Source organism: Schistocerca gregaria, chromosome X (assembly GCF_023897955.1).
Source record: "Schistocerca gregaria isolate iqSchGreg1 chromosome X, iqSchGreg1.2, whole genome shotgun sequence".
Lineage (NCBI taxonomy): Eukaryota > Metazoa > Arthropoda > Insecta > Orthoptera > Acrididae > Schistocerca > Schistocerca gregaria.
Window position 1 is genome coordinate 410,384,842 of NC_064931.1, and position 18,282 is coordinate 410,403,123.

General features: G+C 43.1%; 1 protein-coding gene across 1 annotated transcript in view; it reads left to right on the forward strand.

Moving 5' to 3' along the window:
• The window catches only part of LOC126299599 (uncharacterized), a 102,782-nt gene that overhangs the window by 67,986 nt on the left and 16,514 nt on the right, over positions 1-18,282 (forward strand). The window lies entirely within an intron of this gene.

Here is an 18,282-nt window from a genome sequence, read left to right on the forward strand (position 1 = left end):
TCACAATTTCTATTTTGCTTATTTTTTTCCCACAGTTCAGTACACCGTCTTCCTGTTATCATGTTTGATTTGTGTTCAGTTTTTGCCGGGTTATCCACTGGGCCATTTTACCACTAAATCTGAGAGGGTGCGTTGCCAAGGTTCCCTTGTAAGGCCGAGAGAACATCTACTGAAACAAACCAACCAACCAACCAACCAAAGTAAACCAGACGTTGCATGCCACTGCTGACACGTATGCTGAAGGACAATTCCCACAGTAAATATTTTTCGGCTGTGGCGAAGTTTGAAAAGTGCTCCTTCTGCTTCTTTTTTTCTGTCTTAGTAACACAAAACTTTCAACAATGCCGTGTATGTACGACTAATATCTGCTTTCGAAGCGCCATAACCGTATCGACAGCTGAGTTTGCGGTGTTGCGAAGCGAGTTTCGTAATAATTTATATCAACACCGGGTGTTGTTCATTTGATGCAAGTTTAGTGCTACACAGCACAACATAGTATTGTTAATAAATTGCGCGAGCGTGTGAGGCCAAGAACAGCACAATAATGTTGCGCAGCATTTCCATGGAGCGTCAGTTAGAAGTCCGTCTTCATAGCGAACATGTCGGCGCTTAACGATGTGGACCTCGCATGCATTACTACTTAGTTGCTTGCCTTGCAAAACACAAGCAGAAATTATGCAGAACGGGCGAAACAAGACTGAAAACTTCCCAGTGGCCATTTCAGTGGGCCAGGAGATCATTCACGGCAGCAAAGATTCGTACTTAATTTTACTCTGCTATTGTGGATAACGTAGTATCTGGCGTTTCCTGATCAGTTAGGAATTTCATTTCTCAGCGCACCGAGTGGTGCATTTATTTAAATCTTCCAGCCCGTTTCATGATCTTTTCATTTTGCCTAGTTCTTTGCGGAAATCGATCGGAGCGTATTGAATTTCTCTCGGTGTAGGCAGAAACTGCTTTGTATTGCGCAATACCAGCCTCACACGGTGCAATATCCTAAGCGAGCGTCAGTATTTTTTAAACTCTGCAATCCTTTTCACAAAATTTTGCGAACCGACAATACCGGTCTCAACGCCCAAAGTTATTGCGGAATGCTCAATGTTGCGCAATAAATATTGAACCCCTTTAAAGTCTAACTTGTCTCAATCAGCGAAGCTAACTTGGCCATTAATGTAGGAGGAGTGTTCTATAAGTAATTAAGCACACTTTCTCCTCGGCCAATTTCGGCTGAAAAAAGGTGGAATTTGTGGGACATCGTCCTCGGAAAACCAGAGCATCACGGACATTCACAGGCGGTTGCGTAATTTGTACGGAGACCTGGCAGAGAAGAAAAGCAATGCATCTGTCATTATCGCAAGAAGGTCGCGCAGACGACTTCAGCAAGTTCGTCGACACAAAAATGCAAACGAATGTCTCCTCGTCCATGACAACACATGGCCTCACACAAGGCTGTGCACCCGAGGGGAGCTCACAAAACTTCATTGGACTGTTCCTCCACATCCACCCTACAGTCCGGATCTCGCACGTTCCGCCTTCCATCTGTTTAGCACAATGAAGGATGCACTCCGCGGGCAGCAGTACGTGGATGATGGGGAGGTTATTGGTGCAGCAAGACCGGTAGAGTCGTACCATGCGGGCCTACAAGCCCTCCCAGTAACGTGGCGTAAAGCCGTCGCATTGAACGGAGATTGTGTCGGAAAAATAGTGTTTTGTAGCCAAAAGAGTGGGGAGTAATACGATTATTGGAATACTGAATAAAACCAAGCTGCTATCAGAAAAAAATAAGTTGCATTACTTACTGAATGCCCCCTCGTGTGATTTAGTCTTACCCAAAATTGAAGGGATGTATGTAATCTCTGCACCTAGGAGACTAACAACAGTTCAGAATTATTAAGAGATTTGCAAAATATTTTCCTCGAATATAGATTACCGTATGCTACAGAAATTCCAAATAAATGTGTTAGTTGTGCAGATATTATTTACTTGAGCCGAAAAACTTTAAATTATAAATACCAAAAAAGTTGAGGGGATCGCATTACGGACCGACGGATAAGAGAGCATATCAGTTGCGACACTGCGCACAGTATATTAATAGCGTTACGTGTCAGCTCGGGAGTTCCCCCATTTCCTTGCTTCCCTCAGGGGGCTCAGCATTCGTTTGCTGGGTACGGGCTTGGCGAGCCCGCGGTCCTCGAGCTGTGGACTGGTGTGCGCCTCCAGTCTGCTGATACCGTAAGCTCTGGGCATGCTTCAGTGACCACCGTTTGGCGCAACGGTGGAACGTTGTGTGTCTTAGGGACCGGGGATCTTGGCTTGGTTGGAGGACGGTACATACCTCTATAAAAAAACCCTTCAATCTTAAGGTGTGCTGCGCGCCGATAAGATGCATGGCTGTTGAGGTGGAACAGTCGCTAGCGGGCAACCTCTGGGGAACCTGCCGCACCTCAGTTGTACAAGGCTTATCCAGGCATGCGGGGCTCTGTCTGGATGGACGTAAGTTTCCCTAGCTGCTCATGGGACGACCATGACTACCACGAATTCTTCCTCTATTCCTCCTCCTAATTTTTCGCTGGCCAGTGGGAATGGTGGACCGCTGGTAGGCACTACCGCCCAATCCAACAAGAGGGCTAGGTTAGCCAGTCCTCCTGACTCCGGCGTCAGCAAACGTAAAGCAGTTCAGAGTAACAGAGCACAAGAGAGTTCCTTTGAAAAGGTTTCTCCATTCTACATCCAAAAGGGTCTAGAAGGAATAGCTGGAACTTTAAAATCAGTGAAGCGTTTACGGAATGGGACACTGCTTGTTGAAACATCAACTGCTCAGCAAACAGTTAACCTTCAAATAGCTAAAAGCTTGGGGGAATACACTATCGATACAGAGCTTCACAGCACCCTGAACTCCAGTAAGGGTGTTGTTACCTGTAGTGATCTCGTGGACATTCCTGTAGACGAATTAAAGAGTGAGTGGGCTCAGGAGGGAATGGTTGACGTTCAGAACATCATGAAAAGGGTGGATGGGAACCTGGTGAAATCAGACTCCTTCATTCTTACTTTCAATACCCCCAAACTCCCAGAACACGTCAAGGCAGGATTTCTTCGACTGAACGTCCGGTCTTATGTCCCAAACCCAATGCGCTGTTTCAAGTGCCAGCGTTTTGGGCATACAACTCTAGGGTGTAAGGGGGAAGCGATGTGTGGCAACTGTGGTAAGGCTGCCCATGACGGAATTGACTGTTCGTCGCCTGTCAGATGTGTAAACTGTTCTGAGAGCCACCCTGTTTGGAGTAGGGACTGTAGAATCTTCCTAGAGGAATGTAAGATACAAGAAATAAAAACAACTAAGCGTATCCCCTACGGTGAAGCCAAAAAGATCTTTAAGGCCATGCAGCCCCCCCACATTCGTTACGTCCTTTGCTTCCATTGTTCAGAAGCCGCCTCTGAAGGTCGATGCATCTACACAGACGGAGGTTGTTAGTGCTGGCACGAACACATGCACGTGTCAGTGCACTTGCAAGGTAGCAACTGTATCAGAGCCTGTAGCCCCTCCTAGGACAGCAGAGAAAGGTACAGTAGCTCACATTGAAGAGCCCCAGGCATCTCCGACTGCTGAGGCTGTTCCAAAGCCCAGCATGGTCATAAGCGCCCCAGCTCCGGTTCCAGCAAAGCCCTCTAAACAAAGGAAAGCACATGTGAAGCAGCACCAACAGATTAAATCGGCTGGTAAACCCTCGGATCATGTTAATGTGGTCCCGCTAGACGCTTCATCAGACTCTTCCCCAGAGCTGATGGAGTCTGAGAATATGGGGCAATCATCTCGCCCCAAGACTGAGCCTCCACCCGCTGCAGTCTCCCCACCTCGGCGGAAAGAGAGGCAGAAAATACAACCACCGTGATGGCTCCCATACTACAATGAAACCTGCAAGGGTTCAGGACACATGTGGAGGAACTACGTCTATTGATTCAGGATAGACCTATGTGTGTATGTCTGCAAGAGACAAATTTCAGTGAAACATACACCCCAGAGCTACGTGGTTATGTCCTCCACAAAAAGAACGACCTGAGTGGACAGAGAGCTCGAGGAGGAGTAGGTATCTTCGTCAACACCGACTACCACTCCTCGCCTCTCTCCCTCACGACGGATTTACAGGCAGTTGCAATATTAGTACATGTGCGCCATATGCTAACAGTATGTTCGCTTTACCTGCCCCCACATGATGTGCTTGACGAAGAGGCTCTCAGTGATCTTCTTACACAGCTCCCCCACCCCTTCATCCTCTGTGGTGATTTTAATGCACACAATATGCTTTGGGGCTCTGTGAGTACTTGCCCCAGGGGTAGAGCAATTGAGAGGCTTCTTCTGTCTACCAGTGCCCATTTGCTAAATACAGGTCAAAGCACGCATTTTTGCATTGCAACTGGGTCGTTCTCTGCCATTGATCTATCACTTTGCTCTCCAGCCATCGCCCACACTGCTGCATGGGAAGTGGTTGATGACTTACACGGCAGCGATCACTTCCCCATCCGGATTTACCTGCCACATGCAGTGGAACCAGAAAGGAAACCGCCTCGATGGGTGCTCGGTAGAGCCAACTGGGCACTGTATAGTCAACTCGCCCAGTTTGAACATCGGGTCAGTATCCAGGAATGGGTGGATCATATTACTGAAGTGATCCACCGCGCCAGTGAAGCGTCCATCCCACAGTCCACGGGACAACCGAAGCGGCAGCCTGTCCCTTGGTGGAGCGACAAATGCCGCTGTGCAATCAGGGCTAGGCGGGCAGCTCTGCGTAGATTCAAATGCCGGCCAACTGCAGTGATAGAGAACCTTGCAGCTTTTCGGGTGGCGAGGGCAAAGTGTCGTCGGATTATACGAGAGAGTAAGAAGAGGTCGTGGCAGCAGTTCCTTAACACCATTAACCGTTCTACACGAAGTTCCATTGTATGGGAGACCATCAGGAGGATTTCTGGGAGAGGTGGGAGGTGCCCTATGGCTGCTATAATGTGGAATGGTACTCTCCACACGACCCCAAAAGATATTGCCCATTCTATGGCGGCTCATTTTGCAGCTATTCCTGCAACTGCCAGTCAGCATCCAGCATTCCAGCCCCACAGAGTGGCTGCTGAGAGGAGCAGTTTTGACTTCTGCTCACCCAATACAGAAGAGTACAACTGCCCGTTTTCCATGTGGGAACTAGATTCTGCATTGTGTGGGGCTCGTGATACATCCCCTGGTCAGGATAGAATCAACTATAGCATGCTGCGGCGCCTCACAGGGAGAAATAAAGAAATCCTCCTCCGACTTTTTAATCTAGTTTGGATGTCCGGTCACTTCCCCGACTCGTGGCGTGAAGCAATTTTAATTCCTCTTTTAAAACCTGGGAAAGACCGCACGTACCCGGGTAGTTACCTAGTGTTGCCCTCACTAGCTGCGTGGGAAAGACCTTGGACCGGATGGTCAACCGCCGCCTTGTCTGGATGCTAGAATCCAGACAACTCCTTAGTCGCTTTCAGTGTGGGTTCAGGAGGTATCGCTCCACCTTTGATAACCTGGCCCTCCTGGAGGCGGCCATACAACAGGCTTTCCTGCGCCAGCATCACCTGTTGGGAATATTTTTTGACATTGAAAAGGCATACGACACTACTTGGAGGCATCATCAGGCAGCTCCACGAATGGGGTTTTCGTGGATGTCTTCCCAATTTTATTCGGTCCTTCCTGTCGCCACGTTATTTTCGGTACCGAGTCGGAGACGTACTGTCTAGTCGCTTTGAACAAGAGAACGGTGTCCCTCAAGGTAGCGTTTTAAGTGTGACGGTCTTTGCTATTGCTATTAATAGTATTACGTCTGTTGTGAAAAGTCCTGTGCAGTGTTCCTTGTTTGTGGACGATTTCTCTGTATTTTGCTCCTCTTCAAGCCTTGCAACGACGACTCGTCAGTTGCAACTCACTCCGACGTTTGGATGACTGGGCACAGAAGAGTGGTTTTCAGTTTTCAACTGATAAGTCGGTGTGTGTTCTTTTTAACCGTTCTCGTTCCATTTTTGACTTGACTGAGTTGAGGATGAGGGACACCGGTCTGAATTTTAAAGACCCGGAGAAGTTTCTGGGCCTCACTTTTGATTCTAAGCTTACGTGGCTGCCACACATTAAGGAACTGAAAAAACGGTCTCTTAAGGCGCTGTCTATTTTAAAATGTCTTAGTCACCTCACATGGGGAGCAGACAGGACTTGGCTGCTCCGGTTTTACAGAACCTTCGTGCGGTCCCGGCTTGATTATGGATGCATGGTGTATGGGTCTGCAAGACCCACTTATTTGAAGCTGTTGGATGTGGTGCACCATGAGGGTATTCGGCTGGCCACTGGGGCGTTCAGAACGAGCCCCATACCGAGCCTGTGTGCAGAGGCAGGTGAACCGCCACTTCACCTCCAGCGGCGTCTACTAATGGTGCGCCAGGCCTATCAAACATTATCCACACCATACACGCCTGCATACCACACTGTTGCTCAGCCTCCACTGGAAAGGCTTTTTCGCAACCGGCAACGAGCAACAAGGCCCTATGGGATTCATGCAAAGGACTGCATTTTAGAGATGGGTGTGGCTAGTTTTAATGTTTTATGTCGAGGTTGAAGCAGATACCCACCTTGGCTCCTCCAGAGGCCCAGACAGATTTTAGATTTGGCAAATTTTAAGAAAGACAGTAAATCAGATTTTACTTTCAAATCTTTATTTTTTAACATTTTAGATAGGCATCATGATTTAACAGTAGTATACACTGATGGATCCCAACAGGTGGATTTTCTTGGCTGCTCAGTGGTGTTTCCCGAACGTGTCATCAGGATTCGCCTTCCCCAGGAATACACTGTTTTTTCCGCAGAACTTCACGCGATCCTGAAGGCATTGGAGCAGATACGGTGTACTCAGGGCAAAGACTTTCTAATTTGCTCTGACTCAATGAGCGCATTACAGTCACTGCAGAACCTGTACCCAGCGGAGAAGTTGGAACAGCTGATTTACGACCGACTGTACATCCTCTAACGACAGGGCAAGCAAGTGTCCTTTTGCTGGGTGCCAGGGCATGTGGGCATACGGGGAAATGAACAAGCTGATAGAGCTGCCTGCAGATTACCGGAAGTGACAAAATGTTCTATTCCTTTGCAAGGTATTGTTTCTGTGCTGCGGCGGAAGTATATGCAATTGTGGGAGGAGGAATGGCTGGCGGTGAGGGGAAAATAAGCTGCGATTGGTGAAACCCACCATCCAACCGTGGTGTTCCTCGTGCCGGTCACCTAGGCGTGACGAAGTGACCCTTACACGTCTTCGCATGGGGCACTGTCCCCTTACACATGCCTTCTTACTACGGCGAGAAGAACCCCCACTGTGTGATGCCTGTGGCGTACGAATCACTGTACGCCACATTTTAGTTGAGTGTGATTTATATCGTTCTGTCAGGGCGGAAGTTAATATTAGTGGGGATCTGCCCTCGATTCTAGCCGATGACGAGGCGAGTGTCAAGAAAGTTTTAAGGTACTGTGATGTTTCTGGCCTTCAGCCAAAAATTTTAGGTTGGAATTTTTAGTGTGTTACCGAGTGGCTTACCACTCCTTTTATACTTGTAATAGGCCAGTTCCAAACATGTGCTGTGTGTTTCATTTTAACCCTTTCACCTACGTTCTCTTACAGTTATCCTCTTTATGTGCTGCATTCCACTTTGCAACTGTTGATGTGCAAACTGCCTATGTAGCCTTTCACCTTTAATTTTAGTCCTATTTTAGCACTTGCTGCATTTTAGTGACACTTGTCCGTTGTTATTTCCGTTCGGACGCTAAAGACTACACTGTTGAGCGCCCATTTCCCCCATATCCATCCATCCATTTCCTTGCTGCTTGGTTTTTGCGAAATGATATTAGGGGGATTCCCCTTTTATCTTCAGACACATGATCTGTACAGGAGCAGTGAGTCGCAGGCGATGATTCATAGCTATTGTAATTTGATTACTTAGTGATTCATGATTTATCTAGAGTACAGCGACATAAGTACTCAGTATATTTGTTTATCCATTGGTTACCACAATAATCCAATTGAGAGATCGAAGTTGCACATGTTTAGCAGCCTCTCTGTCATCACACAGCAAAACCTTGTTGCGCTATTAAAGCACAATGTATTTCCTATTTGGTACGACATATTACGATCTTTGATGGTCTACATTAATGATTTTCAATTTCTCTAGTAACATATGACGCACTCATCACTAAAACAATTTTAATGTGCAGCACCCTTGCAAAAATATAGCTATTTTCACACAGACAGGTCAATTTGGGGACACGATGTTGATGCAAAATAAGTTACTGAGTTTTGCACCTTTCGCCTTCTATTCCAAGCTTAAGCACCTTTCCCCTATTTTTATCTGCGTTTTTAATAGATTAGATAGAATTTTCATCTCTTCTGGACAGTACAGGATCTTAAGATTTTGTTTAATCAGAAGTCAACAATGGTCAATATATATTAAAATATAATTTATGGAAAGCTCTAGCATTTATTTATACCCCCAGCACAATGGCCAACCTCAGCATCAATGGTCAACCAGGAGCTGTGAAATCAAAATGATGCTGCAAAAGTTGAAACCTAAATTCAGTTAGTGCTGGTATGGATTTAACGGTTCCTGTCTGTTGACTGTGTGTCATCTGGTTGGCCATGTGTTTTACCAGAACGGATGTTTCACAACAAAGTTTGAGAAGGAGAAATTGTGTGTACTTTCAGGAGAATTCAGGACTCAGTGTGTCGAAACGGATTGCATCATTCTTCGATGTGTCGCCTGTGAGGTAAATATTGCAATCGATGACAAGCGTCAGAGAAACAGATTAAACCAGCACATCCAGAACAACAAACATTTAAAGAGCATTGATCTTCGCAAGTCGAAACCTAAGGAAACTGCTATGACACGCTTTGGCAGCAGGATCTGAAAAGCAGCTGTCATTGAATGAGTGGAGTGCGGATCTTAGCTTGACATTAATCCAGTCAGGAATTACAATCCATAAGGTAAACAATCCTGCAGTCAAACAATTTCCTGAGAAGTCCACACAAAGATCAACACCAGATTGGAGCACACTGAGAAAAAGTTACGTACAGTCAATTTATGAGTACGTTTTAGAGAAAATATGGGGAGGGGGGGGGGGGTGGCAAACATTAAGTGGAATTCGTTTTAGTTGAAACTACTGATCTGCAAAGACATATTTCGAATGTGTTGGTTTTTCCATTATCTGGTAATGGGTAATACATTTATGCTTGTTAAAATGTATCAACTCGAGAAGAAAACAAATACCTGAACGTTAATGCAATCATTCTACGACTCATGTGAACCTGTGGCCGGGGAGCCTATAAGACGAAAAAGTCATGCTTGTGATGATTAATCAAGCACGCTACAAGCTTCCGGCTTTCCAGCAATTGAATTGCATGTACCCCAACCTGAATAATGTGACGTTTATTGCACAAGGTCCACACCAGGGATGGGAAGCCTTTTAGCTTACTTCGCCCACATTCAAAGAAGATGAGTATGTTTGGGCCGCACATAATATACGCAACACTAACAATAAACGCTGAGAAGAAAACAAAAGATTGACCAATGAGAATAGCATTGTGTGGCGGGAGTTCCAAATTGAAAATATTGAGTTTTCATAACATTACATAAACTTTTTTTACCACTCGTGCCATAGACGCTCACTTCTTGGGTGGCGTTGATACTTGGTTTGGCGCCGCATGCGGCACATGGGCCGTGGATGGGACACGTTTGGTCTGCTCCGTGTTTGCGAAAGTATCAGGGAGAATTACTGCAGGGTAAATGACTTCAGTGTTTCTCTGAAGAAGATTCTGGTAAAGGCTCCCAGTCGCACCAAGTTTTGTATAAAAGAAGGGACAGAGCTCCACCTTCTACAGTTCCCTGTTGTCAAAAGGTGGGGTAAATTTCTTCTGCGAAAAGTTCGATAAAAATCAAACACTTTACATGTCTAGACTCAATATACGCAGCAGCTAGCAAGCAGGCTCAACGGTTAGTCAACAACAAAGACCTAGAGTTGTGACTTTTTGCAGTGTATGGCTACAAATATTTGCATGCTGTGATTTAGAGTTTGGTAGAAGAAATGGAGGAGGAGGAACTGTGGAAGAAATTGACGAGTGTTAGAAATCCTTGATGGATATACTACAGGCAAATTCGAATTAAATTGGAATAACAATCCAGATGTGGAACCCTTTGCAACTGTGGCTGAACTTCCTTTACGGGAAGTGCATGCGTAGCAGAGTTTCTCAGCATGTAATGAGCTGTTGAGCTCAAAGCGCCAGCGAATTACGTGCGTTATAAACATTGAAATGATGTGAGTAATCCAGGATAACGGAACCATGTAAATTGTCAAGAAAGTTCATGTACCTGGTTTAAGCCCAAATAAAGTCATTTCATCATCACTTTTGTTTGCACCTTTTTGCATGTATTTTCAGAACTTCTCTCCTTTTCTGAACATAATTTGTACCTTAAAATCCTTTCACTACTCACAAGGGTATCCATGATCTCAGTTGGGGGTCATGGGGTTTTGTGGGAGACCGGGCACTCTATTAGCGTCATGATGAATAACGGAATACTAGGTTGACGCATAAGTTCGTAGCGTTTTTGTTTTGCATGTTGGTATTCCCGTTGCTATGGGTTTATTTATCTATTGTAATTTTTTATTTGCAGTTCCCGTTGCTATGGGTTTATTTATCTATTGTAATTTTTTATTTGCAGTTCACTGTTGCTGTTGAGTTTATAAGTTGTCTTTTGTCAATAGGGGGGTAACAGCAGTGGAGGCAGCCAGAAACATTTGCGCCTTGTATGAGGACAATGCCATTGGACTGAGCACCACAAGAAAATGGTTTTTCTTGCCGTGCGTTTTGACGTTAGTGATCCTTCCTGTTCAGGCAGGGTTTGAAGAAGATAATTTAAACGTATTAATTCACAATAAACTACATTCGTGTACTCGAGAACTGGAAAAATGACGACCTGTGGTCATTCTACCACCTTTTGAATGCAGTGGGGAATGTCCAAAAATCAGGTGTATGGCTGCTGCATGCTCTAAGCCAAAATCATAAAAATCAGTGATGGCAATACGTGCATATCTGCTTGCTCACCGTCAATTGGATCGTGAACTACTACTACTATTCCTATCCTGCATCGTTACTGGTGACGTGAAATGTGTCTTTGTGGTAACATAAAGGAATAATTGGGACTTAACAAAGCAGCAACTCCCTGTACAAAGACCTGCGCACACCCACAAAAGATAATAATATGTATCTGGTGGAACAGCGGCGGCGTGCTGTACGACGAATTGCTTCCCCCGAGGCGTAACCACCACTACTGACATTTATTGCCAGCAAATGAGACGTCTTGTAGACACAGTTACAGAAAAATTACCAGCAAGACTAAGTGACGTGATGCTGCTCCACATAACGCCCGCCCACATTCTGCTAGACTGACAAAACGATATACAGGAGTTAGGTTGGGAAGTCATTCCGCACCCACTTTATTCAGATCTTCACTTTTTCCGCTCGTTGTCGAACAACCTTCAAGGAACTTCCTTTCGGAATGAAAATGCACTGCAAAAGTGACTCGAGGAGTTCTTCGCCTCACTGTTTCTAAATCGGGAATTTACCCCTGCATTGGCAGACTGTTTCATATAGTCAAGGAGAATATATTACTGATGACTAAAGCCTCTGCTATGTGTATATGTTGTGCTTATTAAACATATGAAAAAAACGGTGCGAACTTATGCACCAGCATAATAGTTTAGAGATTCCACAGCGAATGATTGTTGGTACCCTTACTACTAGTCAGTATCATTACAGTCTATTTTCGTCCAATATTTCATGACTTGACTTCAGTAAGTGATCAGCGTGGACCTTTTTGTTGGAATGTAGAACCAGTATGCTTTTACAGTGGGTTTGAGTGGTGTCAAGGCATGATACTCTGCAATAAATATTATTTCATTGTAAAGACACTTTTAGGAACACAAAAGTGATGTGCAGGTCATCTTCCCAAACTGAACTAGTACTACCCGTTCAGAAAATCATGTAAGACAACAAATTTAGTATAGTGAAACTTGTTCAAAACGGAATCGCCTGGAACAAAAATGATTTTCCAGATTTGACAAGTTTCCGGATTGCACAAAATGCACTACGCTACATGAAATATGTCAGGTATGATGCACAAAAGAATACATTTGAAATTATGCACGTGTTTACGTACCTTTATTCCTGTAGAGTAGACATAAATTTACTGTCCACTGTACAATAGGGCACTAGGCTATTACACTAATTGATATGTAATACGGTGTGCGTGTATTTTTATTGTAACTGTAAATTCTTGTATTGTTGCACATACATATTATTCACATGTTAATTTAGCTTACATTTCACTTTCGTCGTCAAATATCAAGAGGGGAAACCTGTTCGCATTTCCTGTTGAAAATCGTTTCTTTCTACGGAATGTTGTGTTCTATACATTAGTTCCAACAGCTTGGAACAAAACTTGCATAACATCGTTCAATGCATGCAATTGCTTCTTTAGACGCATTAATTTTTCTGGGAATTCAATTTTGGTCCTCTTCCTTTTGTTCCTTTCTTTCCTCCTCACCATCCCCTTTGTTGAAGATTTCCATTAGATATGTTGGCGAAGTAAAAGTGCAGTGAGTTGACAGAAAGTTATCATCTCGAATGTAGTCATGTGGACTACGTGAAATGCTTTACATTTGAATTACTTCAGCAATTTTTACTGCAGTTTCTTGAGCTTCTATGAGTACAGAAGCTTCCATTTCATCACTTCCAATGCCCCCTTTGTGAAGCACTTGGTGACAGTTCAGTTCTGGGTTTTATTTCCCGTACTGTTGAGCCAGTTCAGGACAGAAACTAATCGTGTAAGAGGAAATGCGTTTTCGGCTGTAACACTAACATAAGAATAAGAGACTGCATCAAAAATCGCCCATAATGTGAGTGGAATATGTAAGTTGTAAGATGGGTTGTGTGAGGCTGGTTGAACCTGGCGGGAACCAGCCAGTCTCACGTTTGGAAACTTTACTTTCAGGTGGCTAGTTGCATTGGTTAGGGAAAAGAGAACTTCGCGGTTTCGTGTTATGTATTTCTTACTTTTTTTTTTATTTTGACTTCGAAAGAGCCCAGCTGCTAAGACCATCCATGCCTTTTTATCGCTTCGCCAACTGACTGGAAGCCAAGTGACGTCTTTATTTTTGAAACAATGCGGTTTTACCGCCTTCCTAATCACCAGTGGCTCCTCCATTTCACCAAGCACGTTTCTACACAGCAGTAGAGTGAGTCTTTACTTTGACATTTTTCCGCCACTGCACTTTTCGCCTCGAATTGCTAGAGATTTTGAAGGCAGTTCACGATAAACCAGTCCTGCTTCGTCGACACTGAACATACCTTTCTGGTCATAATTCGCAGTTGGGTTGTGCAGTATTCGTTAGCGGCTTTCAGGTCACACTCTGCAACATGGCTCCAGTCAAAGATAAGCTCGCCCGCACACTTACGAACCATTCCCACGCTATCGCGTTAATTTCATTTCCCGACGTCTTCGCCTTTCTTTGCCTGTTTTTCTTTATTCATTCATGTCGTGTCCTATCATCGTTGCTTAGAGTTTCATAAATGTGTGTTTTACCACATTAATCCCAACATTATTTCTCGCGTAGAGTTTGTCTTTCTCACTCTCCTAGATTACAGAAGACATTTCGTCAAATGTTAGTGACGCACACCTTTTGTTCTACGTCATGTTATCACATAGTGTTAAAAGTCAACTGAAACTGGCAGAAAATATGCGGGTTTCTTTGCAATTTTTTTATCTTCTCGGGTAAAACCATTGTTTAAAGGAACAACAATAACGTCTTTCACGTATCATCAAAGTCAGGCCTTACACAATCTTAGTGTTAAAACTAGCGTTCTTGTATAGACGTGAATAACTAAGGTATAAAGTAATACAGTAGTACTGTACAAGCTTTTTTCGGCATCATAGAGTGACTTATCACTTACATTTTCAACTTTGCATTTAGTTTCCGCGTTAGGCATGTTCAGCTTTACACAAAAAAATTAGCATATAAAAGTATACTGAATGTTTCAAGATTGAAATATTTGTTAGGTTTGGCCAGACTTCCGAATTATATCATTCCGCTTTGATCTAGATTTACTGCATGTGGTACCTCAACAAGGAGTTCCTTGTATTAATCAGTCAAAAACACAAAGCTAGCTTGTGTGATGGTATGCTGTTAAAGGTTCAGAGTATAAGTTCATGCCAACTAAACTGCGGGGGAAAAGTGCGAGAGCCAGTGCGTCAGTGGTTAAAGAGAGAACTTGGAGGCAGGCAGGCGAAACTTCGTAGAAATGCACACTCCTGTGTGAAAAGCTATGTGTGTAGACCTCAGTGAATCCCACAAGAAACCCGGAATAAGTATATTTGAAAGAACCCTTGAGAGAATTTCTGGTCATATATAACATGTATTCTGAAAGCAATTATTCTTTTCGTCAGTACTCTCTGGCGCCGAAATAAATCACTTTTTGTTTTATATCCCAATTATGTAGCCCAGTCAGCGAAGATTGGGGGCGGGGGGAGGGGAAGGGTTGGAATTCTTGTAGTCGCAAATATTTGTACAGTGGTAGGCCGGTCTGCCATGAACAATACACTAAAAATACTGACTGATGGGCGTGAGTGTGGGGTTGGTGGTGCAGTTTGAAGGTCACGCTATGTTTTTCTGGGATAACTCTAAAACCGCTACCTCCAACAAAAATGTTTCCCAGTACAAAATTAAACTACACTAGATTTTCTGCAAAAAAGGTCCTATTCGTATTTTTCTCTATGACCAATAATTCCCACGTTGCCGGAGACGGAAAAAAGAAAAAAAATTGTACATAATTAAAGATAGTGTTTTAATGGTATAAAATTAGTGTTAACGTAAACATAGTGGATTAAGAGCAAATATTAAATGTGTATGTACCCCATCTGTGTTGCAGTAGAACTGTGTATGGTGGGATAAATGGTGTTTTGGAAGTCTGACAAACTGAGGGTGATGTGTATAGACGTGTGATGGAAGTCAGGTTGCCAGATAATGATCATTCGCTTCCCAAATACACTGCAAACTGAAGAGGAGCAGGCGAATCTGCACTCGCTCCACCTGACTCTTGTCACAAGCAGTAAATACAGGGTGTCTCACAAAGTTACACAGATACTTTTGCAGCTCAGCTTAGAAATCACTGGGACACAGTGTACAGACATGCATAGGGGGTGTTTATTTTCCAGAAAGTGCATTAACACTACATGCAATGCAGGTAAGAGTAACTAGTAACACTAACACAAGAGAAGCATGTGACAGAATCAATGCAAAACTCTGTCTACTGTTTTACACTGCTAAAGAGGGAATTGATTACTCGTCATTCTGCGTGGCAGCGGTAGTATTCTTCTGCCAACACAAGCAGTGCTCTCTTTTCAGTTTACAGACTGACTATACCTCCCCGGCATTTCCTGTCCAATTCGTTTATGTGAATGCATAAAATAACTTCAATGAGCTCATACGTTTATGGTGGATTTTTTAAAAAAAATTAATAAGTGGTACTTATTTGCAGCCGTAAAGTGAGCTGTTATGTAAAAAAGCTTAGCAGCTGTATCTGTCAACTGCCTACCACCCTAAAGAGTCTATCCATTTGTAGCATGCTGTTAAAATGTATTCAACAATGTTGATTTCATTGTCTCCATTATCACTGGATTGAATACTTTCCACAGCCTATGAAATGTCAAATGCATTACCCAAGCCTCAGTTCTCTGAAAATACAAAGAGGCCCAGAGCCTTAAATTGGCTTATTCTGTGGTGGAAGTAGGTTGTACGTGTTATTGAATTTCAGCTATTTCAGCGTAAGTCAAGTATATCGTTGGCAGCAGATTAATGTTTTATACTTAGATGTGTTCAGCCTCATTCCATCACTCAGATTCGGATCCACCTTCCTGAATAAGCTGTGGCTGGGCAGTAAGGGGCTCCACTCAGTGCAGCCCACAATACATATACTAAGAGTTCCTGAAGGGAATACATTTATGAAGTCTACCAGTAACACAATTAATGGTGAGAGAAAGGCAGTAAATTTCTGCTAATTTATTAATTGACCATCACGTACACACACACACACTTACGCTGCTTTACAATGCACAATGATAGACAGCAACTGGGGGCCACATTTAATAATCCAGTCCCTTTCCCACCAACACTACATAGGCCACTGATGACAGCTTACTTACAAATTAAACACTTCTCAACCGTTGACAAAATTCTCTCCAGCTTCCACCCACTTCAAGTGGTTTAAAATGCACAATCTTTTGGCCAAGTACTCCTCGGCCATTGTTAAGTGGTGACTGTCTTTTGATTGCTGCTACCATCCTTGTATAGCGGTGCTGCCTTTTGCAATGTCTTTGGCACTCGCTCCAGCGCTGTGTAAGGTAATGTTTTCGTTACGCATTTACTTCAACCTTCTAATGGACGGGTTCAAAGGCCTTGCTTAGCTTCAAGCTCTCGTCTTTGTTGAGGGTGTTCTCACAAATTTTTATCTCAGTTGTGTCTTTTATTACACTATCCCAGAAACTATTAGTCTGCGTATTAACAGAATTCTCTTCAAATGCAGTACCCCTATCACTGTCCAGCTTGTCATTCCCCCTAAACACAATTTATCCCTTAATATGATTCAACTTCACTGAGATGGGGTACGCACATTTAATGTTTGTTCTTAACCCACATCATTTAACAGTTAACATCAATTTTATGCCAGTAAAACATTATCTTCAATAATCCCAGAGAAAAATCACACTTTTGGAGTAAATTTGATGTAGTTTAATTTTATGCTGGGAAACGTTTTTGTCAGAACAGAAGTTGCAGATATATGAGAGAGAGAGAGAGAGAGAGAGAGAGAGAGAGAGAGAGAGGGAGGGGGGGGGGTGACCTTTACACACACCCCAATGCTTTTACCCCATCAGTCAGGATTTTTGGTATATTGCTGATGGCATTCCCTCCTATGACTGTACAAAAATTTGCACTTAAACGTATTTTTTGTCCTAATTTCCCTTTTTAGACTGGACTAATACACCACATACCGGCCTATTGTTCACATAATATGTGATGAAACTAGTCTTCCCTTAACAGTTGTGTGCAGTATTTATCGAAGGAAATGTTATGAAAGTACTCTGCCTGACTGATGGTGTGTATATCGATGAAATTGATTTTGCCACCTTGATACGTGTTGTACAGTATCAGAAGTATCACTGTGACTTGCAGAATGGTTTTTATACTGCTTTTTAAAGTTGTCAAGCTGCTTGTGTTTTGTTAAAATGGATAAATTTTAACGCTATGCCAGGGTAAAATATGGTCCGGACGGTTTATCAGCAGTGGAAATTCATCCAAATTTGGTGGACCCTTATAACTCTAATGTGGTCATATTTGAAAATAATCCACATGAAGTGCACCTTAGAACTTTAGCAAGAGGCGAAGCCGAAGAAGTGAACAACGTGATATTGATAATTGGGGAGTATTAAATAGCTGACGCTCTTAGGCATATGAGCAGAAATAGTATGGTAAATTCTATGTAAAGAATACTCCTACACTATGAAAGAGTTTTATGTAGAAAAATGAGAGTTGGTATATTTAGTACAATGTTTAATCAAGGAGGCCCAGTTAAATAAATTAAAATGACTAAAATAACTTGCCTGTACTTGGCACTTCTTTCTCAAGATAACTAATAGTCTGCAGGAGATGATGTGTCATATATTGAAGTGTAATTTTCACCTCTGTTTCATGTGTAATGCAGCTTAAGAAGAATTATATAATTTCGTAAAAGTGTCATCTGCCAAAAATCAGTGGTCGAAAGTCCTCCATAGGTCACTAGTTAGAGTGAAGAATGGAGTGAGCACTCTTGTCAATGACAGTAGTTTTCTTACTGAAAAGCATGTGTTCTTGAATAATTTCAACATTTATGGAATTTCTTCTGATCTGTATTGATCCAGGAAATTGACAGTTCATTAGAAAAGCTGTCAATTTTATTAATTGATGTACTTGTTCCAAAGATAAAGGAACATTTCAGAAAATACATTTCCGTACAATGTAGAGTTGAGTTCTAAAAACCAGTATTGTTATAGTATTTTGACTCGTTTAGCTTCTGTACACACGGAATAAATGCTAATTATTCCTGTTCTTTGATTGCCAGTTATAAGAATTTCTGCTATGTTTTTTTT